The following is an 11,752-nucleotide window of genomic DNA, read 5'->3' as shown; positions in this document are numbered from 1 at the left end:
TGCCAAAAACAAGCAGAGTGGCTGTATAATGAACTCTAGTTCCTCTAAGTAGATGCCTCAATGCGATTTCGAACACTAATGAAATACCCGTAAACAACACCAAGTGTATCTTATTCGAAGACCACACGGAATCACCCTCCTCCACCACAATTATGACGTTTGACAAAGGGCTTTCAACCACTGATACCATTGCCAACACCAATTGAGACCTTCCTATACCACCACCAAAAAGAAAACAAGATTATACATATGTATACACAGATAGGCAGATACACCAGCAAAGTGACTAAGTGACGTGGATCAGGCCATAAATTGAAGGTGCGAAAGCAGAGTGCTTTAGAGTTACACTTCAACTTACTTACTACGATCGAAGAAAACAAAATCGAGTGAAAATGAAGTTTAGGAAAGCAATCTATTCTCACTTCTCAGTTAGATATCTATTGGTCATGGCCAAGGGAATAATAAGTGATGCTGGTGATCAAAGAATCCAATGAGGGGTGTGGTTATTAAGATGTTGATGGCAGTGGCTGCAGGAAGACCGGTGATGAAGAGAGTCAATTGTTTTTTTTTTATTATTATGATTGAAGGGTTTAGTTGTGTAGGGTTTTAATAGGTAAATAAAAACCATCAATTGTTAATTTTGGATATTAATTAATGCACATGTGTAATATTACTAATGTACCCTTATTAATTTAATTAATGATTAAATTATTCCTAAATTCTTATTGGTCCATACATGCACACAATACTTGCTAGAAACATTTAAACCTAGCTCTCTCTCTCTCTCTCTCTCTCTCTATATATATATATATATATATATATATATATATATATATATATATATATATATATATATATATATAATGGTTATATGGAAAATAAATTATTAGGGCAACACATATTTGAACCAATGAAAATAAAACAACATATCACTTTAGGTTAACTACACAAATATCTTCCATAATACATATTACATGTGAAAAAAAAATGGATACGTGTCATTTGATTATTGGTTCCAGCATATGTTATCCTAGTTATTGGTTTTCCATATAACTCATTTAATTATTCGTTTTCCATAACATATATATATATATATATATATATATATATATATATATATATATATATATATATATAATGGTTATATGGAAAATAAATGATTAGGGCAACACATATTTGAACCAATAAAAATAAGACAACATATCACTTTAGGTTAACTACACAAATATCTTCCATAATACATATTACTTGTGAAAAAAGAAATGTGATACGTATCATTTGATTATTGGTTCCAGCATATGTTGTCCTAGTTATTGGTTTTCCATATAACTCATTTAATTATTCGTTTTCCATAACATATATATATATATATATATATATATATATATATATATATATATATATATATATATATATATATATATATAAACACTAAATTCATTTTTACCTACATACTATAGGAAAAAGCAATTAAATTGTCTCTTATAATTTTTTCTTATCCATTTTAAATGATGACATATCCGTTTTTAATGATAAGATACGTAACGAGAGTTCAAATAATCAAATCCAAATCCTTCTAAAAAACACGCTACTTTGAATTAGATAATTTGATGTTTCAATTAAATAAGATAAATAATTTCTAATTTCAAACTATGATAATCATAATCATTTAAAGGTACTAAAAATACAGTATGCTTCGTTAAACTATATAAAACAAAATTTAGTACGAATGGACATAAACATATGTCCTAAATTTGTTTCATTTGTGCATGTTCGAGACACCCTTAGATCTCTAATGCAGCTTTTGAACATGTGAGTGATGTATAAGACCAAAAAAACTAAGTGAAGTGCATGTGCAAAAGCTATTTAATAACTTAAATATATATTAAAAAATTCTTTAAATATACAGTAATCAAGAAAATCTTAAAAATAGTGATATAATTAAACCGCATTTTACAAAATACATAAAATATGAAAATCACAAAGTGGTCCGTTTAAGGCAGTTTCTAGCTTGTATTTTGATTTTCATCATTTTTTTTTCTCATAAACCCCTCTACCTAATACTTTATTTTCGTTCTACCGGACATCGTTTTGCTTTAAAATGTTTTTATGAAATTACCCACAACAAAAATATTTCAAATAGTTTTTTGATATAAAATTATTATTTTCATAATAATATGAACGATTTCGTAGTATATAACTATATGAAGATCAAGTCTGCAATTTGATGGGAACCACATAAAAGATAATCTTGGTAAATAATAATTTGATGGGATCATTGGTAGTTATTTGTGAAAAAGTTAAACAAAGATAACTATTTTGTTGAAAACAAAGATAACTATTTTGTTGAAAATAAAAATAAATATTTTTCTGGAAGCTTCCTCAATTGGCCGTTTTTCTCATGTGATACTATGATATTATCTATAGGACCATTTGAAACTTTGGTGCAAAAATGCAATTTAATTTGTTACAAGTCATGTCCAACTTTTCTAATAGAGAACTTTCATGATTCAAATGCTTTTAATAATGAACACCGGTGGCACGAAAGATGTGCAGGTGGTGCAGTCATATACGGCTTCCAAATTTGGGGACAGATTTACACTTATGGTGTAACTTGTTTTATAAAAATATTTTATAAGATTTATTATTAAAAAATAAAATAAAATAAATAAAATAAAATAAACTAATAAAAAATCAAAATTGTTTTGGAAATTCTAATTATGTTTGATTTATCAAAGATTTTAAGAAGTTTTAAAAGTATTTTCATCCAAGAAAATGAATTTGTCTTTTGTCATTGTTATAGTTATATGTAAGGATGAGCAAAAAGCGTATCATAATTAAAATTAATCGCAAAAATCGCATTAACCGCAACCGATTAACGGAAACCCCGATAAAAACCGATGGTGATGTTTTTTTGTTTTTCAAAAACCGCAGATTTGAGGTGCGGTGCGGTTATTAGTTTTCAAAAACCGCAAAAAAATCCATACCGCACCGCATATATTATATATAATTTATTATTATTAATTATTAATATATTAAATACTGAAAATGAGACAAGTTTTACAGATGAAAGAATAATAAAATTCTAAAATAAAAAACTGTTTGTTTTTTCTTATGTTTGACTTTGAAAAAGTAGTGAAATTTGACAATTTTAAAATATTTATTGTTAATTACTAGTGATTTAATGTTTTTAAGATATTAGTTGTTTGTAATTTAAACTAATTATCTTATATCTTATGGTTTTTATTATTACAAGTAATATCTTTAAACTTTTAAAACTGTTCAACTCCAAAGTATGGTTAAAAACCACACAATATAACCGCACCAAATCCATGTGGTTAACAACCGAAACACAAAAAAACAAAGTCGCACCGCAAAAATAACCGTCTAACCGCACCGCAAAATTAACCGCACCAAACGGTTTTGAAAATTGATTAACCGTATTTGGGGTTAGTGGTGAAATTTTTCCCAATAACCGCACTGCACTCACCCCTAGTTATATGATATATTATTATATAGTGGCTAAGTTAGATAACCTATAACTTCAATATGAAATGCCTAATTTCAATTTATTATTAATGAGTGATGACTAAGAGTGTATGTAAGCCGAGTTCTTTGTGAACTATTCGAGATCGACTCGTTAAAAACTCAACTCGAACTCGAGTTAAACGAGTCCGATTCGAGTTCGAGCTCAACATAGGGGTCATTTATCAAATGAGCTCCACCCCAAGTTTCTGTTATTCTGTTAGGTCCGCCAGCTTAAATGAGCCTATATATATATATATATATATATATATATATATATATATATATATATATATATATATATATATATATATATATATATATATATATATATATTTATTTATTTTTAATTATATATTATATTTTACCAATAAAGTAATAAGTATTCTTATTATCTTTTAATGGACCCATTCATTTTTTTTTCCAATTCAACTTTTAAAGTATACCTTCACACACACAACAATCTAGGAATCTAGGGTTTGTATCAAGTAGTGAAGTTGCATCGAGGAAGATTTGTTTCTTTTAGTAGTTTTTTAATTTGAAAGTTTAACTATTATTTTGTAATTTGAGCATTTACTCTTTATGTTCTTATGTTTGATTATATTTTAGAAACATTAAATTAGTGGAAATATAGAATGTATAAATGTATGTTATGATATTGCATTATTCACTTTAATGTTTAATAAACAATCAAATGAGCTCAAAAACCATAAATGAGCTAAAGTCGATCATAGGCTTGTTTAGGCTCGCATAATAAACAAAACGAGTCCAAGTTGACCCGAGCTCGAATATGTTATTTCCCATAAGCTGAGCATGAGCTTTGAAACTAGGCTCGAATATGTTATTTCCCATATGAATATAAACGAGCTCGAGCTGAGCTTGGATATGTTCGGGCTTGGATCAGCTCATTTATACCCCTAGTAAAGATTGATATTTGGCACTTAGGTAGTGAGTTTACGAGATGATTGCTATCAACTTTAAGTTTTAACTTTATTTAATATTATTTTAGTAGGATTTATTTTTGTAGGGACTCATTTTTTATTTTCATATAAAACCTTTAAAATCATAGGGACCTCATAATTAACATGAACTTTGAAATTTAATTGGTCAAATAATCCGGTATATAATCACACAAAAAGACTATGATCATTTCTTAAATATTGTCTTCCACTAATTACATAATGGGAGACAAATGCATGTGAAACTAGATTAAACTTCTAACATAAAATAATTCCAAATACCATGCGCTCTACACCAGAGGAGGGCCAATAGTGTCGATCTTACATATTCATCGAATATATTTGTGAAGGACAAATTACAACCATATATTTTATCAAGTGTGATTGGTCGGCGTTATGACCACATAATTCCATTCAGTTTTCTGCATTTTCTAGTCCCCGGCCCATTATTTGCACAAACTTTCTTGTTGTCATAATTTATTTTTTTTATGTTTGTGTTAAAAAACAAAAGATTCCAACTTATAATAGATGCTAAATCTAAGTTAATATTGGTTACTTTTTGGTGAATGAGGAAGGGAATATCATAGAAATGAAGTTTGATTGGTGTTAATTGTAACCGACGTTATCATTTGTTCGGATCAAATTTTAAGAGATCAAAGAATCTTATATCATCATTTAGCTATCATCGTACGACAAGGATGATATTATTTTTCATTAGACACGTTGATAATGTTTATATAATTGTTTGGTGGGCATCATATGCTATGGAACCAAATGAGAAAAGAGAGAAATCACATTCTAATAATGATGAAATATTCACTTTTACATACTCTGCATGCCAATCTATCTATTTGATTTATATGATAACAAAGATAATTAAAATAAAAAGGCAATGAGAAATTAAATTGCCTCCTACCTTTTATTCCTACAATTATTCCTACCCACTAAAATTATGACAAATCACCATTCAATTTAATTGTATTTGATATATTCCTAATATAGTCTTAATAATTTAGTTTAAAAAATATGGAAAGATGATACTTGTCATAATTTTATTGGGTAGGAACATTTGTAGGTATAAAAAGTAGGAATCAATTTAATTTCTCAAAGGGGAATATAGGTGATCTTGTAATTTTATAGCATTAATTATTTTTATTACGTATCCAAAAAGAAATATCTATGAATCTTGTAATTTTATTGACATGTAAATTACATGTTCGACCTCATGCATGTTCCACCTCATAGAAGAGGATCTTAAGAAAAAAAACCGACAACATTGGTCTTCAATAAACTTTTATTTCACTCGCATGGTAGTGGATCATCTACACAAACATATATCATAGACTTTGGTGTCTATGACCATGTGAGTGAGATAAAATTCATTTAAAATTATCTTTTAATTTCTTTGATATTATTAGTGTATATGTATTCTTAGCCCATTATATGTATCTTACCCTCACCTGTAGGGGTGAACTTCAGTTCTCCCCTGACTTATCTTATGTTGTCCAATAGATCTGTCTATTTATGAACGATTCTAGGGAACCACACATGGATGCTTTAAAGTGCATATTACGATATGTTTGCATTCCTCATGACTACAGGCTACAACTTCATCCCTTATTGACTATGAGTCTTATTGTGTATTCTGATGCAAATTTGGGGGACCCCAAACCATTAGGCAATCCATCAGTAGCTACGACAATCTCTTATCATGATCAATGAAAATCCAATAGATTGTTTCTCAGCCTAGTTCTAAACCGAAATATAAAGGTGTCGTCAATGCTATAACCGAGTCTTGTTGGCTATGAAACTTGCTCAGAGAGCTACACTTGCCTCTCAACAAAGAAACCATTGTCTACTCTAAAAATGTTTGTATTGTATACTTATCGTCTAATTTTATGCAACATCATAACATATATCTTCATGAAATGGCTACCTACATCACAATCCTTTTGCACAAATTTAGATCGATTTTTAGCATCCACTCTTGTCCTTCTCTTCAAAGTGAGGGGTATTTTAGTGTATATGTATTCTTAGCACATTATATGTATTTAGATAGTTAGCCTACTTATTGTTATTAGCCTAAATACCATAGTAACTATGTATATAGTGTTGATTAATGCAAAACCTTTCATTATATGTGATGTGTCTTAAATTATACATATTTTAAGAGATATTTCAGATACTCTTATGAGCATTTTAATGATAAAAAGAAGACCAAAAGTGCTTAATTTCTTTATATTTATATTTTGCAACTGAAAATTTTTTAATGTGTGAATTTGTATAGAAACATTGTTATCTAACTTTTAAATTTATAAATCATTAATTATCTCAACTAAACTATCACACTTACAAGCAGTGTTTGGTCGTGCACTACAACCATCATTTATCAAGGTCATCCTTCAAGTCATATAACATGGGTGCTCACTAATTTTAGGGTGTCCCCAACAACACATGAAACTATCTAGTAAATTAACCTTGTTCCTTTTTCAACATCAATAGACACAACATATCAAGATGGACATAAATTTTGTTCCCAAAAAAAATCTCTATAATAACATAAATATTCAGCATCATAAAGAATTATATTAGTTTTGGATAGGTCATGTAACTTAGTCAGTTTGTCCTAATTCTTTAGGCTATTATTCTCATGTATTTTGAATCTCCTGTTTATGTGGAGTTAGGGCTCTATACTTCTGTATATAAACTCATGTATACCACAGTGAATGAATATAGAGAAATTACTTCAATCTTACTACTTCATACCTTATTATGGTATCAGAGCTTTAAGGTCACATATCAATTTTTTTCCCTTTCTTTACGTGAGCAATTCCACCATGGCCACTCCTGCACAACTTCTTGTTGCCGCCCAACTTGCCTCTACCACCCTTAATTTTCCAATTCCCCCTATTAGCGTCAAGCTTGATCGTGAAAATTATTCTCTCTGGCACACAAACATCATCTCCACTGTTGAATGCTTTGAATTGGACTCATTCATTCTCAACCCTTCCCCACCACCTGCAACAATCGCACCCACGGCTGATACCGAAGGAGATCGACCCTCCAACGCTGCCCTTGTTACCAATCCATAATTCACCACTTGGAAGAAAAAAGATCGGTTCATCCTTATGTGGATGAAGTCCACCCTCACTGATAAATCTCTTGCTACCGTCGCTAGGGCTACTACCTCTCACCAGGCTTGGAAAACACTTGAGCGCAACTTTCAGGCCTAAACATGTGCTCAACGCATGACCCTAAATACCCAACTCAAAACTATGCCCAGGGGCTCACTCTCCATGATCGATTATTTAGAAAAGAAGCGCCGAATTGTCGAATGTTTGGCTGAAAATCTCACCCTAGTGACTGACGAAAACTTAATGGGTTGCATTTTCAACGGATTGGATTCTTCGTACAACTCCTTCACCTCTGCTTTCCTTATGCAAGCTGAGTGTTGATGACCTTGTTGGTCTTCTTCTTCAAGAAGAAGCAAGACTTGAGCAAGAACTCACTCGCCAGGCTCTCACTCAAGTACCTACATCCACCACCTCTCAACAACTCTCTTCCTTCCGTGTAGCAAATATAGCTTCACGTACTCCCTCCACCAACCGCTACTCTTAGCCTTCTCAGGGAAGCCACTCGAATTCTCGTGGTGGTCCAGATAACCGATGCAAACGTCTCCACTATCAACTCTGCAATAAACCAGGCCATGAGGCCATCAACTGTTGGCAACGGGGAAACCAAATTGACTACCCTTCTCGCCAGCCTCCTCCCTATGCCCAGCCTCGTTAGGCTAATGTTGCCAATTTACACAGTCCCTCCACTATTATGGACCCTTCATGGTACTTTGATACACGGGCGACAGATCATGTCACCCCCGATTTGAATAAACTCCACATCACTGAACCCTACACTAGAGAGGATCAGCTACAAGTTGGCAATGGTACAAATTTACTTATTACTCATTCTAGCTCCTCTTCTTTGTCTTCATTGCATTTACCTACACTTCTTGTTGCCCCACGTCTTACTAAAAACCTGTTAAGTGTTTCACAGCTTACAAAAGACAACAATGTGTTTATGGAATTCTGGCCTAATCGTTGCATTGTCAAGACATTGCAGGGCAAGCTAATTCTTCAAGGTCGCGTTGATCATGGCCTCTATCGCTTCGACCTTCCATCCAATAACTCAACATCTACTACGACTCTCTCTACTGTACGCACCTCCTTATTAGGCTGGCATAATCATCTTGCTCACCCACATGAAGCCATACTTCAGCGCCTGATCTCCACTTTTCAACTTCCAATTTCTTCTAATAAACTTTCACCTGTTTGTGAACCATGCCAATTAGGCAAAAGTCACAGATTTAATCCTCCTTCTATTCATATTTCATGCTCTCAACCTTTTGAACTTCTGTATTCGGATGTTTAGGGTCCATCCCAAATGTTATCAATAAATGGAAGTCGTTATTTCGTATTATTCATTGTTGATTTTTCCAAATTTGTATGGATTTACTTCATATCTAACAAATCTCAAGTGCTTCCCACATTCATCAATTTTCGCACCATGATAAAAACTCAGTTTAACAGTGACATAAAATATTTTCAATCAGATTGGGGTGGAGAATATCGCACCCTCTCCACCAACCTAAAAAAAAATGGCATTCACCACTGCATCTCGTGCCCTTACACTTCTGAACAGAACGACGCGGTAGAACACCAGAATCGTATTATTGTTGAAAAAGTTTTATCACTCCTTGCACACTCGTCTTTACCTCATGAGTACTGGGAACACGCTTTCAAAACAACCACATATATTCACAATCGTACCATCACCCCTACCCTACGATATCAATCCCCATACTCTACTCTTTACAACAAATCTCCAGACTATGCTTTCATGCGAACATTTGGTTGCCTATGCTACCCTTTCTTACGACCTTATAGCTCCCACAAGATGGATTTTAGATCTCTTCCCTGTGCCTTCTTAGGCTACAGTGCCTCTCACAAGGGATATCTCTATCTTCGTAAACCCACCTCACGTATATATATTTCTCGTCATGTGGTCTTCAACGAGGAAGTTTTCCCTTACTCCACTAATCCTAAACCCAACCTCTCAACATCTCTTCCCTACATGCCTTAAACGCCTATCTCAATAGGTATTCTTAATCATGCAAATCCCTAAATACTCCAGATCTACCAACACCTTTACCTGTTGCCCACTCACCATCATCTACTTCTTCCTCCAACAACACTACTACAGTTCCATCCCTACCCTCCTGTCCATCACATCAATGCCCAACAATTAGCTCACGGGAAAAACAAAACCCACTCAGTTTTCTCTGACCTGCTCCAAATACTCAACACAAAATGGTTACTAGGGCTCAAACCAACTCCTTATGTCCTAAAGCTCTCTCACTCACCACTACAACTCTACCAACCTCAGAACCACGTACTGTTCCTCAAGACCTTAAGAACCCCTACTGGTTTAATGCAATGAAGCATGGATTTGATGCTTTAATGAGAAATAAGACATGGACACTTGTCTCTCGTCCCTTTATTGCTAACATTGTTGGTTGCAAGTGGATTTTCAGAATTAAAAGACATTCGGATGGCTCAATTGAACAATATAAAGCCCGTCTCATTGCTAAAGGGTTCACTCAAGAAGAAGGATTTTCAGTCCCGTCATTAAACCGACAACTATCCGCCTGGTCATCTCTATTGCTCTCTCTCAAGGGTGGACAATTCGATAACTCGATATCCACAATGCATTTTTAAATGGTATACTATCGGAGGAAATCTACATGGATCAACCTAAAGGATTTGAGGATCGAGCTCGTCCCACTGCTGTTTGTAAACTCAATAAAGCACTCTATGGGTTGAAACAAGCTCCAAGAGCCTGGTTCAATTAGTTCAAACGACATCTTGTCACTAATGGGTTCCGTGCATGTCACTCGGATACTTCCCTCTTTGTTCATTACTCTCCTGCTGCCACCATTTATATCTTAGTCTATGTTGATGACTTACTTATTACAGGAACTAATCCAAGGCTGGTTCAGAATGCCATTAATGAGCTGCACAACAATTTTGCACTTAAAGACTTGGGGACGATCAATTACTTTCTAGGTATTGAAATTTACAAGACAGCCACGGGTCTTCAATTATCACAACACCAGTACATTCATGACATCCTCACAAGAAATAAAATAGCTGACTCCAAACCCGTGTCCACACCAGCAGACCCGTCAATTCTATTAGTTAAAGCTGGTGACCCATTCACTGATCCAACCTTGTATAGACACACAGTTGGGTCTTTGCAATATGTGACAATTACACAACCCGATATTGCTTATGCGGTCAACCGCGTATGCCAATTAATGCATGCTCCCACCACCCTTCACTGGCAAGCAGTAAAACGCATCTTAAGGTACCTTAATGGCACCTTACATTATTGTCTTCACTTCAGGTCTCATGCTGCTACTTCTCTTTTAGCATACTCGGACTCAGGTTGGATGTCCGACAAAGATGATAGTCGGTCTCAATATGGTTTTGCCACTTTTCATGGCCCAAACTTGATCAGTTGGGCATTTAGGAAACAAAAAGTGGTGGCACGATCCAGCACCGAAGCAGAATATCGGGCCCTAGCCTACACAACAGCCGATTATTATGGATTCAACAACTTCTTCGTGATCTTCGTGTTCAACTCCCCAAACCGCCTATCCTTCTTTGTGACAACGTTGGAGCAACTTTTTTATGCAAAAATCCAGTTATTACACGATCTAAACACATAGCTCTTGATTTCAACTTTGTAAGAGAACAAGTAGATGCAGGTGCTCTTCAAATCTGTCAAGTTTCCTCTGTTGATCAATGGGATAACATCTTTACAAAGCCTCTGGGAAAGGATCGAGTCACTGAACTCAGGCACAAGCTTCAAGTGCGTCCTCCTCTTGAGCTTGCCGGGGGGGGGGGGGGGGGGGGGGGTAATAACAGAAATATTCAGCATCATAAAGAATTATATTAGTTTTGAATTGGTCTTGTAACTTAGTCAGTTTGTCCTATTCTTTAAGCTATTATTCTCACGCATTTTGAATCTACTGTTTATGTGGAGTTAGGGCTCTCTACTTCTGTATATATAAATTCATGTATACCACACTGAATGAATATAGAGAAATTACTTCAATCATACTACTTCATATCTTATTACTCTAGATATTCCATTCTGGTACCAATATGTCAAAATCTTTACTAAAAGTCTACCACGATAATAATTCCTCA

Source organism: Lactuca saligna, chromosome 9 (assembly GCF_052625555.1).
Source record: "Lactuca saligna cultivar CGN05327 chromosome 9, ASM5262555v1, whole genome shotgun sequence".
Taxonomy (NCBI): Eukaryota; Viridiplantae; Streptophyta; class Magnoliopsida; order Asterales; family Asteraceae; genus Lactuca; species Lactuca saligna.
Note: the sequence above shows the minus strand (reverse complement) of the source record.